Below are 21,623 nucleotides of genomic sequence, written 5' to 3'. Positions count from 1 at the left end.
GAAGTGTTATTTTCACATAATTGAGTTTAAAACAAGTTAAATATGTTAATCTAATTCAGTAATTGCTCAAATTAACAAGTTTTACTGAAAAACCCTGTGACGTTTGAGTCGTACAAAATTATATACAGGCAGCATCTAAAATGTCAGATGACACAACTGCTTTTAGCAATTTACTATAAAATAATGAATTAATACCTGATCAGTAATACAAACAATGAACTGAGAAAAAAATCATTTAACTTTAAAAATACCCAACAATAAAAAATCTAGAAGCAACAACAATGCAAAAGTTTCTCCAACATTTAAAGAACATGTTACAGTTTTTACAGCATCACTGCATAAGCATGTGTAAATAAAAGTGAAATATATAAATGTTATTCTGCATGCTAAACCCACACAAATTCATCTTAATGCTTCATAATACATTGCCTGTAAGAAAATCAAAGTTGTAATTAAAAATCTGTAAATGTCGATCAACATGAAACATGTCATACCTGCTGCACAATAACAACTTCAATATTATGACAAAGCAATACACAGGAAGTGTTGCAGTTTCACTTTCAATCATCCCGCCTTGTTTAGAGGAAAAATAAATATAATTTCTCAGAGGTCAGGGTCAACAATCCACATCTTAGCGAGGTTGTGAACTTGACCCCCCGGAGCGGCCACCTCGAGGAATACCTGCAACATTGTTTAGCGAGCACTCAGCACACGCTCCGTCCAGCACGGGCTCGTAGGTGTGCAGCCGCCCGGTGATAAAAATGTTACAGCAACATCAGGGCCTGTCAGGGAAAGAGACGGCTGGAGAGGGGAGGGGGTTCGGGGGGGGGGTGGGTCGGGCTGGGAAGGCTACGGGAGGTTTTCACTCACGCACACGGCACAGAAGAGAGGAGGAAAAAAAAAAACCCACAATAACTGATGAAAAGATGAGATGTGAAGAGGGAAAAATGTTACTTCTGGAGGCATTTTTCTCAAACCAATGAGAACACAGCTTTTCACCTTTGTGGAGCAAAGGTCAGATTCTGCCTCAGGACAAGTGAGAGCAGACTTAGACAAGCAACTTTCCCTTTTCCCCTCCATGGAGGGATAAAAGTGTGTGTGTGTGGGCGAGAAGGTCTGTGTGCATATGTGTGTGTGTGTGTGTGTGTGTGTGTGTGTGTAAAAGTCTGCACGCACAAATAGAGCCTGTACATTATCATTCTATTAACGGGGCTACTTAACGGCCACAAGGGGGTGTTTCCTGAAAACACCACCTAGACTCTTGCACTCTATACCTCTGAAAATGTCTCCTCTTCTTCTTCTTCTCCTTTTTTATTCAAGCTATGACAATTAACTTGTAGGGCTAACGACAGCAGCTATGAGTGGAAAACAGATGAAGAAATGTAAAGCAGAGTGAGAGCGTTAGACGGGTTATATTTAGTACTAGTATGGACTGAGGTATTAGAACAAGTGTGTGTGTTATGATGAAGAGCTTGTCAGCCTCATTTCCCATTCATGAAAGCGTTTTTTTTTTTTTTTAAATGGTGAACTACCCTGTTTTAATGTAGCTGTGTTCATGCATGTCGTCATTCGTCATCAGATAAATCTGTTGGTTCTTCAACTTAATTTGTAGCTTAAAGCTCCTTTTAGAGGCTTTTAATTTCTGTCCATTTTGTCGATACATTGAACGCATCTTCTGATTAAAAACGACCTCTGCTTTCTTTTAAACAGTCAAAGACGTCTCCCGTGAATATCGTCTCATCTGACACCTACCCCGTGGCAGCAGGTACGGCCATTAGAATAACTTCCTAGAAACAATTTATCCCGTCATTGATGGTGTTGTTTGCTTTTGTAGCTCATATAGCGGCGTCAGTATTCATTTCAGTCTGTTTCATAATAAGTTAAAAACTCTTTAAGTATGAATATTTCAGTCCTTTAAAGAAGCGTTTAATCACATCCACAGAATTCTAAATTGGGAGAAGCGTAGTTTTCATTTGACTCCCATGCACACAGCAGGATGCTGATTTTGAACTCGTTGTAATCAGCCATTTACAAATCAGCCTGCTTCTACTGTGTGCCTAATATTGTTACAATGAGAAAACATGCTTATAAAAAAAAAAGAAAGTCCTACATTCAAAATAATGTGCAAAAAAAAAGTAAGAAAACTGTATCAGTGAGGCGAGGAAAGTTTATCCATGGAGCACTTTTCATACATGGAGCAGTTCAAAGAGCTTCACAGAGATAAAGCAGAACATCAAAATAAGACATTCAAATACTCAAAATATCTTTAAATACCAGATCAGCTCTGATCAGAACATTACAGCAATAGACGCTTCTACTTAATTCTCCATTTAAATCAAGATTAACCTAAGATTGTAGAATTTACAGCACTCATAATACAGTTTTTAATGTCTAAAGATCCATTTTAAAAATGAGCTGTTTGTGTGTTGAATAATTAAATAGTTTAACTTTTATTATAAAATAGCTGATTTATCAATATGCATGTTCTCCTTCAGAGTTGTAGCTATTCTAATAGATGCAATTTGAACTGCTTTCATACACTCTCAAAACTCCTGGTAATTCTTAGCTGCTGTTTCTAGTTAATTTTGACCGATGCATTTAGTCAAGTAAAGAAAGAGGAATCTCCTGAATGTAGTGCAGTAGAGGATGCATGTGTCTTTAAATGCTGATTTGTCTTGGTGGTTGTTGGCTGTTGATGTTTTATGATCTTTTAAAAGCAGAACATTTCTGTCTGTGAGGCTGTGAAGATCTGTGGAAATGGGAGGGAGAAGCAGAGGGAACACTTTGACTAACTGATGAATAGAGTAAAAGAGAAAGTGAGAGAAAAGAGGAGAGGGGGAGTGAAAAGGAGGGAGAGAAGTCTGATTAATAATTGCGAGGCTGCTAGGTGCCGATCTTCTGGCTTCTCACTTCAGTGGGCCGGCGCGGGGATCTCGCCTTCGGCCGTGTCGGTGGGGCTCATTAGGGAACCTCGAGGGACCTGACAGAAATTGTTAGCGGGATGTGATGGCCGAATCAGACTCCCCCCCCCCCCCCCCACCACCACCACCACCGCCGCCACCCCTTCCACCCTTAGCTTCCTCCCTAATTCCCTCCTCCCACCCACCCACCAACATGCCCCTTCATCCGGACAGAACGAGAAGGGGACCACTTCCATCCACTGTAACAAGGCCTACACCTGTAATCAAACCGCTCCACCAAAAAAGGCACCAAGGGAGCGCGACCAGCTACACCCCTCCTTGCTCTGATTGGAGCTGGCAGAGGAGTACCACCGCTCGATCCATAATTGATGTGTGTGCACAATTACAGGCCTCCAGACATCAGCAAAGTGTTGCACAAGCGCGCCTCAAGGATAGTTGAATTTTGAACAGGCGTTGAATAAAAATCAAGGATCACTCTTTTTTTTTTTTCCCCCTCCACAACATCCCTCTCCTCCCTGAATTCTGATGTTACTGTCCGTCCAGACTCCAGTGTGTGTGAGCGTCTGTCTGTGTGTGTGTGTGTGTGTGTGTGTGTGTGTGGAAAATGTGCCAAGCTAGTATAATGGATGAGTGGATGTGGGCTCACTTCACTGGATATGCATACTATTTCTCTGTCTGCAGTGCACTTTTTCCCCCCCCCCCTTTAAGTGTATTCATTTACACTCGTCCATTCCCATGAGCTTCACACACTTGATCTATTTATTTTCTGCTGAACACTGGTGGAATAATCACAACCCTTGTTTACCTAAAAATTGTGAAATTGCATTAACTTTGGTACGGATTCATAGTTAATGCATTAATGTCCAAAATGTGTCTCTTGTTTAGTTTTTTTTTTTTTGTTTGCTTCTCCCCATCATTAAGGCTCTCATTCCATTCTTATTTCACTTTTAGTATTGAGGTTTTAAAGGAATTAATCTTTTATATTAATTTTCTATATCTTTGAGGCAGTAAAGGCTGCCGTCGTTCACCAAATTTCAATGATTTTAAATGGGTTAAGCTTAAAAAAAAAAAAAAAAAGCTTAAATTAAAGCACAGCAAGTTATTCTTAAACAATTTCTTTGATTTCCAACAATGACCAAAAATGCAAAAAAAATCTTAAAATGAACTATATATCACATTTCATAAAGACGGCATTATGCATTTAATGAGCCTATTCCATTTAGTTTCAGTTATAATAATATATACTTAATTCACTGAAAGAAATGTTTCTCATAAAAGTCTTAACTTTTTACTTCTTTGCGAGCTTTTTGTTTCAACTGATCTGAACTCTGGAGACAAAAAAAAAGACACAACAGTTTCCTTCTGTGTGAGTGCAGCGTCAGTTCACCAGACGGCCCTCTGCTGAATAATCTCCCCCACAAATGAAACGATTATTGGTGATTAAGTCTCCGTACGCATGGCCGCTCCAACTCTAATTTGACAGTTCAGCAAAAAAAAAAAAACAGAAAAAGTCCATTTGCAAAGTTTTAAAAAAAAAACATTTACATAAACCCTGGTTTTTCAGGGAGGCGTGAACAGGACCGTGTGGTGTTAAAAGCTCTGAATAGACACACATCATTTTGTACGGCACGTTGTTTGAATTTAAAGGTTTCTCATTGCATCAGAACGTATTCAAACACTAAAAGAATCAGCAGTTTTTCCACAAGTACTTTGAATCTTTCTGACCCTTTTATTCAAACTTTTAATTAAAGACGATCATAAAAGAAAATAAGAAAGCAACATGTGAAGACAAAATAAGTAGATTCACAAATTATGATATGTTTGTTTTATAACTTCATCTGTTTTACTCTGTTCTGAACTTTTTACAAAAAGACGACCAACTCTGATCGAATGAAAGCCAAGAAAATGATCTGATTTCTTAAAGAATAAAGTTGCAAAGAATTAATAAGCTAAACTCTCGCATTTTGAATAAAAGATGTTCAGGAGGTGAACTTTCTCAGTAATCAGTGTGCGACCCTCGCAGTTTTTTTTTTCACAATCAGCCGCGCACTCTTTGAGCTCGGCTGTGCCTCCGTGTGGGCGTAGGGTGGGAAAAACATATTCGAATAATACAAAACGCTCGTAAAGCGCACACTGGTGTACGCACAGCGGACTGACCCCTGGGTTCAGGTGCCGAAGCGGGCTGCGTTTGGAAACACACCAAATAGCTGCGGAATGCGGAGCAGCCAAACCAACCCCGCGTGAACCGCAAAAAAAACCAAAACGAATCAGCGTCTTCGCGTCCTCTGCGGAGATTCTCATTCCAGAGTGAAGAGGGGGGAGATTGAAAGAGGAGGACGTGAAGCGGCGCAGCTCGAATCTAGTGTCTTCACCCTTGAGTGTCAACAGGTGAAAGTGGGCGATAACACTGTTTGATGTTGCCAGACAGAATTTCTACCACCCAACTTCAGTTCTTCTTCTTCTCCTAGACCTCTCAGCAGACTTCAAAGCCCCCCTTTCCTCCCTCCTCTATCTCTCTCTTCTCACTTTAATCCACTGCAGCACAGCCCTTCAGTTCAAAGCGCTCAGGAACACCCCCTCTACACCAAAAAAAAAAAAAAAACTGCAACCCAAACTTTTTCCTCCAACCCTCCTCCTCCTCCCTCTGCTGAGTAGCAATTACAGCTCTGCTAGCGCGCTGACCAGCTCCCGCTATTAATTAATCCCACAAAGAGCGTTCATTTCCTGGCTTTCTCGGATTGACAAGAGATGAAGGGGAAAGAGGGAAGGGCGGGGAGTGGAGATGCTGTGGTTTCAAAGGCAATTCAGTCTGACCAAGCCAAAGAGAAGACGAGAGTAAAAAGGGAGACGAGAAGAAAGACCTGCTCTCCTAAAGTAGGTGGAGGTGGAGGGCGCATTTGATACAGGGCCCTACTTGAATGTGATTGAATGCTTTGTTGCCGAGGCCTCTTTGCTAATCTTTACCTGCACAAAAATTCACAGCGCTAGAAAATGCCCGCTTGAAGGGCTTGTGAGTTGAGAGGCTTTGGCCTGGGTGGGCGAGGCGGTTGGGAAGAGGTTTCATGTCCTGCCTTTGCGTGCTCTCTCTTCCTTTTTCGCCCGTTGGACTTTTTTTTTTTTTTTTTTTAGGAAGAAAAGGAGCTCCTTCTTCTCCAGTGGACAGTTGGTTAGGTGGTTGATGAATGAAAAGGGAGGAAAAAAGGGAGATTGAGAGACAGAGTAGAAGGGGTGGAGCTGAAGAGGAACGCCGCCAGGAACAGGGGAGCAAATGACAGTCGAGGGATTCAGACGATTCATTCATGGCCTGTGTGCTGAAATGTTTGAATGGGTTTACAGAATCTAGCGGTTGGATTAATCTCATTCAGGACTGAGATAAAGTGCTAGTCTCAGGATGGCAATTACAGATTTGGATGCAGGATTGGAAAGTCTACCTGAATGAGCTAGTACAGTCCAAGCTTTGTCCATCTGTCCACAAGTTCCACCTAACTTTGCCTTTGAAAAACCAAACTGTGTGGCCCAACGCCCAGCCGCTACCATCGGACTGAATCGGAATTGGCCCTACACAAACAATGATTGATTGATAGAATATATAACTGTAAATAACAAAATGCCCCTAAAAAAAAAAAAAAGTGCAGGATTAACGTATTTATCCTGTAAAATCAGGTGTCGCTTCCACCTCTTTTAATCATCTCTTCACTTCTTTTCAACACATTATCGGACATTAATCAGCTCTCCTCCTTGGCTAATTAATTTCAATTCACGCTACCCCAATTCATGTCATGAAGGTCATCATTTTTTTTAAATACAAATATATCTGGCACCAATGATGCAATTATTGTTACACACAAACCAGGCAACAATATATTATTGTATCAATATTTCATTGTATCAATATTTCGTCCCAGCCCTCGTACTTTTGTAGAGAGACCTCGTGGAAATGATCATGTTCAGGTTTTCTTCATTTAGTCTCTGGCCTTGGACATCTGACAAGTGGATGGAAGTTCATATCCTGCCTGAGCCTGATGCAGCATCAGTCGTCACCTACCTGATGAGGCGTCCGTATTTCACTCATTTATTTCTTTGAAGGTGCTCGATTGAGGGCCTGGAATTCATTGTTGAGTCATTGCGATCAATACAGTTTGAAACATTAAAGTATGGTCGGATTTTCTTAACTGAATTCATCCACGATCACGGTAGGAAGCTGCATACCCAGTGGCGCTGTCTTCTTATCTGGTTTTGAATAGCATTCTGGGGATCGACATTCTCCTGGACATTGCCATCTAACACCAGCAGTAGTGAGTAAGAGTGTTTTTTTGTGCCAGCTGCTGCTTTTGTTGGGGCGACTTCTGTTCATCTGTTTGTGGATATTAAAGGCTTACTTCCGTATGTCCAGAATGGAGCCTCCAGCCGAAAACTGTATCATATGCCGACCAACCTGGCTTTGTTTATGCTGTGATGCGCATTTCTTCCGCTCCAAAGGATGTGAGCTTGGGCTTTGATTATTCATTCTAAATGCATTGTCTAGGCTTTTGATGCTATTGTCTATTTCACACAGGAAATCAAATGTTTCATCCAAAGCAGTCTCGATGAAATCGCTCATTTGGTGGTTTGTCAATTTGGTCCTGACTGCATAATCACTCTGTTTGCGGCCTTTCCGTGACCTTTTCTAAAAGTGGAAAACCCTGAAATATGGGTGCCACTAAATTTAGTGAAACTCAAAATGTCTACGTTTGAACTAGGAGGCCGACATTTAAATCTTTGAGTTGAAATACCTGGACAACTCTTTAATGGATTGTAGTTAAAATTGGGACAACCACTTTTGAATTCCTACCATCAACAAAATGTAAGCTTGTTGAGTTGTTTAGTTTTTACCAGATGTCTGTTATTCTATGCTGATTAGCAAGTATTAGCATACTCACATGCCAAAGTGAGATGTTAAACACCAGGCCTGCTGAATTTTAAGCATACAAGCATATACTCAAAATTTAGTTTAGTTTTGAAGCGACACAGAAACGTCCAAAAGCTTCCCAAAAAGTCTACCTACCTGATAACTTTCCCTTGTTCATTGAATGAAATCACATGTTTGCAGCAGATCAAGTTTCTTCATCCACGAGCAAAGCACTGGCAGGTGTGAAGGGAGCTAAACTCCTTGAAAGAGGAAGTCAAAATTTCAATATTCACCCAAAGGGTGCAGAGAAGGGGCCATTTTCACTGACCTCAAATGTCTACAGATCCCATGCAGGTTCTGTCTTCAGGCCAGGCCAGATGTTCTTGCTCACACGTTGGCGTGAACATGAACACACAACCTGAAAAAGGTGACGGCAATGCTTGTTTTTGTATCATTCATCACCCTGGTGTCAGAAGTCATTATTTAGAAGTTGTTTTCATAAATGAAGGGCAGCAAAAACCTTGAAAATGAATGGCCGCACCTGATTGGACGTGATTTTGCAGTTCCCGTTTTATGTGTGGCCGCCTTAGAGTTTGTTTTTCTTTAATTAGGGTAAAGACATTCTTTCTATCCAAATGGGATTCCCCCACCTTGCTGAGGAGTCAATGACAATGATTTACTCCCCACATGGCTGAGCTGCCAATTTACCAATAACCTCGCTGTTCCTATGCTAACGCTGTGTGGGTGTCTGCCCCTCCTGCGAAATCCAAGCTGGCACTCTCCAAACAGAGCGCTTCCTTCTGGATAATTTGGTCCTCAGGGATGGACTTATGAGCCATTAACAAACTTCCCTCTGCTGTTCCAACGGGCCGTGATCGTAGGAAAAACTAACACTTTAAAAACTTAATTTTTCCTCCTTGTTTGGTCGACCTGATTAGCTGGCTGCTAATTCTCCTCCCCGGTGCAATTAATCACATTGACACCTGTACTCCGGGCTTCGTCAGAGGCTTCATTCTCACTCTCTGCCGAGTAACTGGTGTGTGCTCCAGGCACATTGGGAGGTGTTGTTGTTGTGGAATCATTACAAGGGCTCAGAAAATTGCGACACAAAAGGCTAAAATCTTTTGATTTCTGCACTCCTTCAAGAAAAATAACAAAAAAGACAAATCTGTGTTTTCTGGCTTGAGGTAAGACTCAATATAAATTATGATTAAAAGATGTCTAACTATTTTGATGAGAAGGAAATATTAGCAACCTTTTTACTTAAAGTAAAGAGGACTGAAATAAGTTACAAAGCAACAGGATTCTCATATCTGAAATGGACACAAATGGGCAAAAAAAAGTTGTGGAAGAAGTTTTAAAAGTGGACCGCTTCGGCAGAACTACACACATCTGATGTGATGGCCATTTTTTTACCAGCATCAAATGTTAAAGTTGCCACCAGATTTGTCGTGAACTTGAACGGCTGAAAGTCAATTTATGATCCAAGAAAGTTATCCTGGCAGATATGTCATCTTTCACATTCATTCTGGCAATGTGCACACTACCCACGATGCTAATCTAGTCATTGTCGGAACAATGAGTTGAGCCATATCAGACTTGTCATTTGGTATCACAACTAGTTTCAGTTTTTTTGCCCAAGAGTTTGAAGTTCAGAGTAAAAAAAAAAAAAAGAAGAAAGTTTTACAAACTTATTTTGTGGCTTTGAAAACCTCGCCGAGGTTTTTGTTTGAATATTTACTGAATTGCGTCACCCTCCACCTCTCAAAAATGGCAGGCCTGCTGTTGTTGGAGAGGTCAGGGGCCAATCTGGGCATCAGAATGTACTGGAAGCCAAATGTGACAGTGCACCTGCCTTGCATTTCAATCCTAGCACCCCCCAAACCTCGCACCAGACCTCGCCATCAAAGAGCTCGGCCCGCGCTGACTCACATGCATCAACAGCCAGGACATCTGTGGAGCTCTGGCAGCCAACGCACGCTTGTGTGTGGGCGCGCACGCTCACTTGTGCATGTGTGTGTTTTTGCATCCAGACAGTGTGTGAGAGACCTCACATTGCGGCCAACACTGACTCTTACTCACGGCTGTGTTTGGCCAGCATGCCAGTGGGAGCCACGCCGCGTGTTACAAGCGGCGTCGGAAAGCAGAGTCCTGCGGCTGCATCCCGGGGATCACTTTTACAAACTTACAGCACGCGCGCGCACATTTACTCACTCTTTTTTTTTTTTTTTTCTTTCTGTCTTTATCGCACGAGAAAAGGGAACACACGCACACACGTAAATAGTTTTCCGTACAGGCGCCCTCCGCTGCATGAATATTCATTCGCAACTGTGATGAGCTGTGACATGCTTTCCTGGCAGGGCTCAGGGACCACATGGCCGGGGTGTTAGAGGAAGAGAAAGGCCGTGTCGGAGCGTGTTACCCAGGCCTGCCTCATTCAATTGGATCCAAGCACGATGGTCGGATTTCTCAATCTCAGATGGATTCCAGACGTTCCCTTAAAGCCGCTCCTCCCCTTCCTTTTTTCGCTCTTTGATTTAAAAAAAAAAAAAAAAGACTGTAAGGCTGCAGGGTGCACATGTGGACGTTAACAGAGGAGAAAGAAAAGGTGCACCTTGCTCTATGCATCAAGCACATTTTCTTAACCAGAAAACCAGCGCTTCTGGATGAAATTTCCTCCACTTTAACGAGTTGTTGCAGGCTGGCATGGCCGATCATGCCGGAACAATGCCGCCTTTCCACGGCTGCCCATTGTGCACAGATCTCTGCATTGTTCCACCCCCACCCCCACCCCCCCCCCCACCCTGCTCGCCCCCTTTAGCCACTCACTCCCGGCCAGCTGGCACGGAGATGGCAGCGCCGTTGACAAGGTTCACAATACCCCCTCTAGTCCATGCCACAATAGCGGGACATGGACACAGGCACCTCTATGGCACACAAGAGGCTGCAGAGGGGATGCTGGGGCCTCACGGGCAGGTGGTGCTGCCAACGTCTGTGTGACGTGTTGCTAGCTTTCAGCGCTGACAAGGGGCTAGCAGAGAGGTTTCTTCTTTTAAAATCCACATTGTTCACAGAGGGGACTCTAGAGGATGAGTGTTTGTGTGCTGTTTTTCTCTCGGGGAGATGGGGAGCTTAGTCACCTCTCTCTCTCTCTCTGCACACACATATCCTGCATTTTCAACTCTTTGCGGTATTGCTCTGACTTTTTTTTTTGTCTGAGCTTATCAATGCAAAGAAAGTGGCAGATTCACATGTCTTGGTAAACTGGAGAGCAAGGGAGAAGTGGGTTTTGTTTTTCCAACCCAGAGTCTGAGTGACAGCTGGATGCCAAAGCGTTTGCTCCTCAAGTCACGATACGATGTTGCAGTGGGTGTCGTATTTGTCTGGGTGGCTCTTGCCAGCGCCTGAGCTGCCGGTTTGTCATTTCAAGAGGAGCTTTAGTGTCTCTGGGAGCTCTGACTAGGTTACACAAAGTTGAAGGGTGTGTGACAGAACTGTCGAGGTCCTTGAAGGTCATGTTTTCTAAACTAGACTGCAAAAATAAATACCTTTCTATATACACATTTTGGTTTGTGTAATATTTATTACTTTTCCATTAATTCCTGCAAAAGGGTTGGCCAAATATTTTAAACTGGACTGGCAATGAGAAGAATCAGTTTTTTGGTTCCAGAGGTGACGACAACCTTTAATCTGCACCTTTTAAATGTTGTAACCGGATAATGCAAGTAATGCAATCTTTCCTTCCGTTTGGTTTTTAGATTCACAGGTCAAGAATAATGCCTTTTAATACCAGACAAGGCAGAAGAAATGAGCAGTATTATCTCAGCACACTGACTGACCTGTTCTCTCGCTCTGGTTGAGGCGTTGCACAGGAGCAGGTGTTCCAGCTCGCCGCAAACATCCCGTACCCTCGCACGGTACAAGAGCGGCTGTTTGATTGCTTGTTATTTATTTATTTCCCTTTTTTAATGGCAGGTTGCAATTTAGAACCTTTTCACCCGTGGACACACAATGTCAAACGTTAATGTATGTGTTTGCATAAATTCCGAGCGGTTGTGTTGTCAGGCGGCGGCTGTGTGTGAATTTCATTACTGTCAGGAATGTAAACAGCAGGCCAGTGGCAGCACCAAGACGGTTTTGATGTTGAGATGCGCCACTACTGCAAGTTTTTTTCCAGCGCTGCCGTGTGGCTGCTTTGACACCAACCGGTACCTCTGTGGGTTGGCACGGGGGCGGCGGGCGTCCTGAATCAAACACATGAACTAAAGCAACACTTTTGGTTACTGTCGTTTTAATCCACAGCTGCATTACTAGGGAAACTGGAATATCTCAAAAACTGTAGGAATGATTGCCATGTTGTGCATCCAAAGTTGTCAGAGGAAGAACCCCTAATGTCTTTGGAGGTACGAGCATTGTAAAATCATTGTCTTTTGTACAGCATGTTGCAAAATTAAAAACTTGCAAGAATGACATTTCCATCTACTTTGGCTAAAATTCAACTTTAGCGATTGCAAACATGTGATTTCATTCAATGAACAAGGGAAAGTTATCAGGTAGGCAGACTTTTTGGGAAGCTTTTGGACGTTTCTGTGTCGCTTCAAAACTAAACAAAATTTTGAGTATATGCTTGTATGCTAAAATTCAGCAGGCCTGGTGTTAACCATTCGATTGAAACGATTCAAAACATCAGAGATAACTTTTGGCACAATTTGCAAACTTGACACTCTCTACAGTATCATAGTGGAACCATTAGTTACCACTTAGATTAGTTAGAAAATCTCCGATCAATATGTTTGATGGTACAAAAAGGACAATCAGCACAGAGCGGTGAAGCTGTATCCATTACCTGCCAAACAAGGCCCCCATTGTGTAGTCCACTTTCAAGTTCTACTTCAAGTCTAATTTATTTTCTAATCAGTCCATCCCTGTGGACCGCTCCCATCTCCCCCCTCTTCTTCCCTTCCCTTTTCCCCTGCACCCCAAAGGTTCTCCCCTCCTGACACTTCAGCACTTTTTAAGTTCTTTTGAAATGCATATTCTGCGCAGGCCTTGCACGGGCATGCGTACACTGCTGAGTAATTGTGGAGGCCAAATGTTTAATTACACATGGCAGGAGGAGCAGCGGGAGGCCACAACCGCAGCGGGGCTCAAAAACAACGGGCCTAGCTTAACTCGCGCGAACAACAACCGCCCCCCCCCCCCCCCCCCATCACTTTGCTAAAAAACCTACTGAGAGTACAGACGGCAGGAGAGGGGAGGTGAAGGGAATTTGTTTTCATGTTTGTGTGTAGATAAGCAGATTTAACTCTTAAATTCTTCCAGTAAATGTGTTAAATATGCCTCAGTAGTGGATTTACCGAGCCAGCTCTGTGGTTTGAAGTCTTAATGCTGAGGAGAGCACACCAACAGTTCAAGGTGTGCAAACACTTAGCTTGAATATGCTCTCCTGCTTTAGCTTTAGCATTAACAGACGGTGGTCTTTGGTCTTCTCAGCAGGCCTGCAGCTCCTCCTGCGTCTGCTAATGGATCCAGACTGATCCCGGGGAGGCCCGGGCTGAGGAGGTGGAGGGGCCAGGAGGAAAACTCGGGGGCCCCGGCGTCTGTGACCCCCGGGGTTGGCCGGGGTCGGCTGGAGAGGAAGCGCGGAGCGGCAGGGGAAGTGGGAGCACCTGTGCAGGTCAGTGGCGGCCCGTCAAGCTTAACTAATTTTGAAATTGACCTTGGACCTCCATTCCCACGGTGCACCGGGGCTGAGAAAGGTCTGCTCCGCTCTTTCAGCTCGACTCCTGGTTCTAATTAGCGGCTAGAAGAAAGTTGTTATCTGATTAAGCCTCCTTATAAAACCATATCATTGATTGTATCCTTTGCACGTTGTCCGTACAAATTAGCCCATTAACACACAACAGGGACGCAGAGAGTGATTTAATAAAATGAAGCTAAAGCCTATAATGGCTGCTGTTCCTTGAGTGGTTGACCTACTGTGAGGGATTAGCAAGGCCTGCACTCAGACCTACACTGATACCAACCACATAACAACACACACACACAAGAACACACTGAAGCACAGTTTCCTCCTGGATGCTAAATTCTTCATGTTTTGTCCACACATGTGATAAAAAGTCAGTATTTATTTTGCCAGTGCTTCCATATGGTTACAGTGGATGGATTTACAGCTTGCTGATTGGCTAATGTTGCATGTCAACATCAATGACGAGGTGACATCTGTCCGCAAAAGCTCCCATATGCAGAAGCCTTCAAATACAGTATGCGTACACCTGTGAACGTGTGTATCTACCCGTATGTCTGCTGGTGTGGTCTACAACTTGTAACATGCCCAAACAATCACATAACGATTAAAACCGCGGCGCGGCGGCCCCACAATCTTCAGCCACGAGTGAGAAGAGCACTGCCAGATGTGGAGACGTTACAGTTGTTTCGTCTAAAACAGGGAAAAAAGAATCATTCACTTGTTTTCTGGGAATAATCTGAAGTACAAGTGTTAACACGATGATCACGCAGCATTTGGGATGTCGATATACGTGTCTATTTATGCTGCTTTGAGTGATTCGGTTTGGCCTTCAAAAGGGAATGCAGTTTATTGTTGGTTATGCAGTGTTTGTGGATAAATGCTCGACTCTTCAGCAAATATATCAATATAGTCAATTTGAATCTTCACAGTATCAAATGACGGCACAAACGTAGATCGTTTCTCATTCAGGTGTGGTCATAGTTATTCTTTATTCAGTCGTAGAAGGATTTCTGTTCTGGTGGTGTCACCTCCCCAAAAGAACAACCTGTTAATCAAACAGTGGGGGGGGGGCGGGCATCCTTGGATTCTTAGATGTCCTGCTGATTCATCTTTTTGTAGGAAGCCCTCTCTGTTTTGGTGGCCCTTGTGGTTTATTTTTGCTTCTGGGACAACTTCTACCGGAATGCATATACTGTCTCACTTCCCATTTTAGTTATGTCTTTTTTTTTTTTTAGTGATTAGTCAAATTGGTAAATAGAATGCATATTCCTTGCACTGCTCGTGCGTATAAAATGACTCCTAATGACCTCCAGTTGGTGCTGTCATAATCAAGTTTACATTTTCATATTTATGAAGTCTTATTTCTATCCGAGATCAATTTCCTAAAAACTCGTTTATTGACATCGAGATAGAAACTGCTGGGCATTTGTGTGGCGACTTCACTGACCTCATTTCCTGTTCAATATGTCTATCTGTTTAGCCAATCAGTGCTCATCAAATGGATCATTTAGGTCCGGAATGTGTTGAGATATCAACCTGAAGTTTTTGAGTATTTTCTTATTAATTTTACTCATATTTGACAAAAGCCAGCAGCCAATAGCTCAGATTCAGTTTTTTTTTTTTGAGTGGCATCTTTTGGATCTGTGAGGTTTTCACCCCTCAGTGAAACACACAAACAGACACAGACACGCACCTCCTCTATTTCCCACAACCATAACCCTTGAATCCCAGCGATCTGCCTCCATTGTTCCTCCGCTGCTCGTCATTTCCATCATAAAGGCTGCCAGGATATGCATGGTTTCATTCACAAAATCATCTCCCAGTGTACTGCTGAAGAAATCGAGGAAGAGGAGGGGGGGGGGGGGCCCGTCTGTTGTTGCCCCAGGAGCAACAACTAAATGAAAACAGAAGTCCCAACCCAAAGCGCGTTCACTCAAGCAGGAACTCCCAGAACAAAGACGCTGTTGTGTGTTTTCAAAGACCCCGGTGTCGTTGTGGGGCCTTGACCTCAGCCGAGCCTGACCCTAACCTGTGTGCGAGGGGGGGGGGGTTTGTTTGTTTGGAAACGACACATCACACCTCATGTGTCGGACCCCAAAGCCGCTGTCAGTCACAGCAATGCGGGAAATCTGGGACTGTGGACGTCAAAAAAGCTGGAGAGCTGGAAAATGTTGTCACTATGTCAGGATCTTTTACCAGATACATCCAAATAAGGGCTTATTATTTTCTTTGTCTGTATATTTTATTAGTTGTTATCATATCATGCTGTATCATATCTTATGGTATGGTTTCATTTTGAATAATGTTCTATCATGACATACAGTAGAAGACATCAGCTTGATGACATTAAGGAGTAATTGGGTAACATTTGGCTTCGGAGTAGGCTTCATTTTCTTATGTTGGTGGAATGAATTGATGAATATTAGACGGTACCAGTATGAACTTTTAGGAACGGTGTCACCTCTGGAGAATGACGTCACATGTGCACCTGATGGCTTGGCTGCATCAGACTAAGAATAACTTGTCCACAGTGACCGGTCAGCTGGACTGTAAATACCTTCATGCTGTTGTCCACTTTGCACTGCTGAGCGAGGCTCCCCCACTGACCTGAAAGACCACGAACATGAGGCGGCACTCAGTGCATGCTGGGCCTTCAGGTCTGCTGGGAAACGTAGTGAATTTAAACAATGCTTTCCCAAGGAGACGTGGCGGGCAAATGCTTTGACGAAGTCAACAATGACAGAAGAAAAGTGAAAGACTTTTTTATATAAAAAATACACCCTGCAGAGAATCTTTATTGTTCTGCACAAAACTTGTAAGTTTCCAATGGAACAAAGTCATTTCAGTTCATCAGTTTGAACAGGCATCATCTCGTTTTCCACTCAGCCTCCCTCTCCAGTTCCCACTTGTCAATACAGTGATCATATAGCTGATCCACAGGAGGGGAGAGTCATTGGCATGCAGATTTGTCTTGGTGCATGTGCAAACACATTCAGCCATAATGTTTGTGCATATGAAGAAATATCTTTGTTTGAAAATCTTACAGACACGAAGCTACAGACTAAACAAATGCACTAAAATACTGTTTTATTAAATGTAGAGAAAGCCCCCTTGTGTGAACAAAGTTGTGTCAGGACTTCTGTGGCTCTGGAAGAGCTTCGTCTAGCCTGAGAAATAATCTGCAGTGACGTCAACACAGTTACTTATGTGTGTCAAACCAGAGGGAGGGAATTGTCAATAAGAGCAAATAAAACGTTTTCAAACTGCATCTTTTGCACGGTAGGATTCAAGGTTTTCAACCCAAACTAAAGAGCATAAATCAGCATAAATTATTTTTTAATCTATCTCTTGCAAGTATCAAACTTAGGAGTAGTGTAAAACTAAATAGCTGACATGCCCTGACTATTTCTTTACATTTTTTTCCTTTCTTTTTCAGTTGATGTCAGAGCGTTCTTCTGTTACTACAGATGTTGTTTAGGATGTTGTTATCTTTAAAGATTTGTACCTTCTTGTCTTGGTGGCGGCAAGCGACCCCATCTAAAGCGTTCCAATGGAAGTAATAACAACTGGAAGAAGTGTATTTAAAAGCCTGATGATTTCTTAAAAGTCAAAGGACTGACCAGTGAGAGTTTTTCAGACCTGGAAATGATGAGGAGTAACACCAACATATAGCCACATCAAATGCATACGTACGCTATCTATATACTGTATATATGTATGCACAGAGAATAATCAAACACATACAGACTGACATGTATGTACCGATATAATCCTCATTTACACAACATTAATTAACTCTTTTAATAATGTATACATTTAGATAAATGGCGTCTACTTCTCTTGCAGCAGCTTCAGCAGGACGCCTGGCAATCAAACCAGCCGGCTTATTGATTCAATATGCATGCTTGTTTCAATACTTCACTTGTGATATGTAATATGCAGCAGTGAAATAGCCCTCAGATGGGGAGCTTGATTATGGGATGGTGCACTTTTCCCTCCCTCCCTTTCAGTTCTTGCACACCTTGCAGACCTGCGTTTACCGCTGACTTCTCAACGCCTTTGTTAAACAGCCATTTACACCCTTGCATCCCGTGAATACATTTCCTCGGGGGGCGAATTCCATAATTTTTCATGTGCCAGTGTGATGGATCGTCTCGATTTTTTTAGATCCCAACTTTGACAAGCAGCCGAGGAGAGACCACACGGCTGCCGAGTGGCCTTTTTGTTTTTGCATTGCAGCCCCATTTACTGATAGACAATAAATCTTCCACATGCAAATTTTTATCTCCCTTTAAGTGTATGATGCTTCCTGAAGGTTAACATGCATCGTGAGGGAATTTAGCCACAAAATGGTGTCCGTGTTGTCCTCACCGGGAAATAAGCCATGCAGATAAACTGGCAATACAGTTGGGGGGATTAGTGACGATGAGCGATTTTATGTCGGTTGTTACAATTTGATGGCTCTTTGGCTGTAAACGCTTGAAATAAAACCCATTAAAGTTTTTAGTGTACACTGTCTCTGCACTCTCCCGCACTTTTACAAAACCATCTCAAATTGCCCCCTTCAGGATTCCTATGAGCCATTATGTATTATCTGTGAGTGTGTGTGTGTGTGTGTGCAGCTATGTGTGCGTGTGATTAAAATGAACCCGCCAGCTTGAGTACCTGCGACGTCGAAGGAGGCACAACAAAAGCGGGCGGGCCGTTCTCCTCTCTGATAAACAGACATAATTCAAATGTCAGCATTTGAATGTCATCCTCAAAGAGGCCTCTCCATCAGCGCGCGAGTCATTACAAACGAAAGGGGGAGAGAAAAAAGGAGGGGGACATTGTTTCATCTGTTTGAGCTTTCTACCCCTCTAATTATTAAAGCTCCTTTCTTCTTCTCTCCTCTTTTTTGAAAGCCCACAGAGGGAGAAAGAGATTAGAAGTATTGTTCGCTTCATCATCAGCGTACAGGTTGAGTTTTAATTTGTGTCCGTTGAAGAAACAGCGCCCAGATGGCGTGGAAAAACTCCCTCTGTCTATCTCTACCTTCCTCTCCCTCAGCACCAGCGCTGGGATAACAAAGATATGCAGATGAGTTCTGGATTGCCGCCAGAGAGATCGTCCGCTCACAATGGTGGAGAACAAATTGACGCGTCCTGCAAACTGTGCTGCCATAGCAGCGGGGTTGCTTCCATTCCTGCCAAAAAGCGTCACTCTGGCCATGCCAGGCGGTGTGCCCCCGACGGTAAAGCGAGAACATGAGTGGCTGAGCGATTGCCAGAGGCCCCTGTGACACGATATGTAGTGGTAGTCGGTGTCAACAATGTCATTAGACGCAGGACGACGCTGCCAGAAAAGTCATTAGTACGAGTGGAAGTGACCCAACTCTTCCTATAACAACATACGCACTTCTAGAGGATACTTTGAATGCTTTGATAGTTTTCAAGTGCTGATTACTCCCTGGTTGGAGGTTGTTGGGTCACATTAAGAAGATGCATTATAGGACTATAGTGTAGAACATATTATGCCGAGTGTTATGTACCAGAGGGTCAGAACAAACTTGTACTGTTATACTTTTGTAGTTTTTCTCAGCATTCAACTACGAAAAACATTAATGCTGTTGCTGAAAGAACAACAGACTTTAAACTTTGCCCAAAGACATTAAGAACATAAGCAGCTGCAGGCGTGTTCCCACCATAAGAGATCATTCATCGCAGTTTTCCTTTAACTAATGATGGAGAAGTTACCAATTAGATGGGAGACAATGGGAAGGCCAACAGATTAACAAATGAATCACAAACTTTAGAAAGTCTTAGAAGTTCTACTTGATTTGCAATTACTGTGTTGCTCAAAGAGACGGATTAATACGGCCACCAAATCAAATAAAAAGTGTGAATATCTTGAATTAAGTAGGCGATTGATTCTGAGTGCTTTGGAGAAGGTTTGTTTTGGCATAAGGGAAACAAGGTCACGTTTGCAGATTTTCTCCTCACTTTGGGGTAACATTTACATTTCTAGTTACTTTAATGAGAGAAACCTGATATATTTGAGCATCCTTGGAGCAAAAACATCCTATTGGAACCCTTTTTACAATATATTATTCAAATTGGATGATGCCTGATCCTCCATGAGAGCATTCATCCACAGAAGAAACATCCAGGCTGCAGACCTGCAGAGACCCCAGCAGGCCTCCTGGTGGGCTCCCTGCGTCTCTACCTCCATCTTTGATGCGTAACCAGTCACCCCGCTTTCGTAACAATCAGCACAAATCAATATACATGCAACAAACATGCCTTATCCTCTCCTGATGAATGGAGAGTGAGTGAGAGAAAGCATAGAGGGGGGAGGGGGAGGAGAGATAATCATATCTCCACCCTCAGTCAATAAGCCTACGCCTCATTACCAATGCATGAGGGAGAGTGGGGGGGGATGGAGACACTCACATACTCACACTGTCATTACCTTAAATTAGCAGCAGAACATGATTATCCCCAACTTAATGCCACTCTCTTCATATATGGAAACAGCCTGGTGTCACACACACTTTGCACAGTCATTATTACTGACTGAATATTTATGTACAGGTAAAAATATTCACCACTCAAAAAATAACTCTCTCAGGTCAGAACTGCAAGATGTTCCCTCCCACAGCGGTTATAATTTCAAACAGTACACCACGTTAATATGACTCAGGTCTAAAAATTGCTCTTTTTTTTTTTAGGAGTAGGACACAGAGCTTACTTAATTGCAGTGATTCAGAATATTGCTCATTTTCTCAGGCCTCAGCATCAACACAAAATGTGCGGTAGAAATGAGCTGGTTTGCTGCACTGGAAGCTTTTAAACACTGCATGACTGTATGACATTTAGTTTAGATTGTTTCTGCAGGTGACTCAGAGATTAGCTTTGAATCAAACAGCGCGGGCGGGAGTTTAGATGTTGTTTCTTTATATTCCAAAACGAAAGGAGGGGAGTTAATCCCATTTATAGACATATTGCATTGCTATTATAAAATACTTTATACACGCGAGAGATACTTTCCAAAAATTAGTTTCACATCCATGTAACTAAGTTTTAAAAGACGTGATAGGCTTTTAGTGATGTCTTGGTGTTCAGTATGTAAGTGTCTGTCTCCCTACAGAAAAAAAGCGAGATTTTGGACTGACTCCCTACTCTGTCCGATGTATCAAAGACAAAAGGCGTGACAAAAGAGTGAAAGAACATCTTCTAAATTGCATAAATAGGCAGTTGTGTTCTATAATTAAGACAATATGCATGAGTTTGCTTGCACACCCAGTATTGGGTGCCTACCCATTTTTCTTGATAACTGATATTGTTTGATTTTTCCTACATTCATATCTAAACTTAAAATCCTGGTATCAAGACAGCTCTACATTTAACAAAGACTAAAAGTCAGACTCTACTTATTGTTTCCTTCACAAGGATTTTTTTTTATTTTTTTCCAAAAGCTCAGCTCTATGCTTTCTCTAACTGTCACTCTGTGTCAAAGAACACAACTTTTGCATGATGTTGACCAGAATTATTGCCACCAAGCATTTTCTTTCCATGCACCTGATTGGAAATAAATGGTTTGGGTGCACCTTGGGTCATTTCCTCATACTTCCTCCATCCCTTCTTGTGCTAAATCTTCTATTCTCCATTCCTTAAACTTCAGATTCTCCAACTTCAGGCTCTTATCTCCCACAACTTCCAGTCCAACCCTACTGAGGCCATAAGGAGAACCAGCAAGTCCCCCCAAAGGTCCACCGCTCCTTAGGGTCCCTGCAGTTCACCTTATTCATCCAGATTGACAGATACTAATAGCATGAATTCCTCTCATCCCATGGAGCCAACCGTCCAGGGCAGAGAGCCGAGGTTAGAGCAGGAAACTTGCCAACTAGCAGCTGACTTATTAGCAGGACTGGCTAGTCTGAACGCCCCTGTCCTGATATGCTAATGTCTCATCGTCTTCTCCTCCATCCCCTCACCTCGCTCCTCCATCTATCCTCTACTTTTACCTCTCCTCCTGCCCTTTGCACCCCCTCCCCCCCTCCCTCCCCCCTCTCCGTCTCTGAAGG

The 21,623-nt window shown here is 42.9% G+C and overlaps 1 long non-coding RNA gene across 1 annotated transcript in view; it reads left to right on the top strand.

The window, feature by feature from the left end:
- The window catches only part of LOC132959261 (uncharacterized), a 102,956-nt gene that overhangs the window by 24,656 nt on the left and 56,677 nt on the right, over positions 1-21,623 (top strand). The window contains exon 2 of the long non-coding RNA XR_009666957.1: positions 13,303-13,486. This is a non-coding gene — a long non-coding RNA (uncharacterized LOC132959261). The remainder of the gene's footprint in view (positions 1-13,302; positions 13,487-21,623) is intronic.

The sequence above is a fragment of the Labrus mixtus genome, chromosome 24 (assembly GCF_963584025.1).
Source record: "Labrus mixtus chromosome 24, fLabMix1.1, whole genome shotgun sequence".
Taxonomy (NCBI): domain Eukaryota; kingdom Metazoa; phylum Chordata; class Actinopteri; order Labriformes; family Labridae; genus Labrus; species Labrus mixtus.
This window is presented reverse-complemented; position numbering and strand designations above follow the sequence as displayed.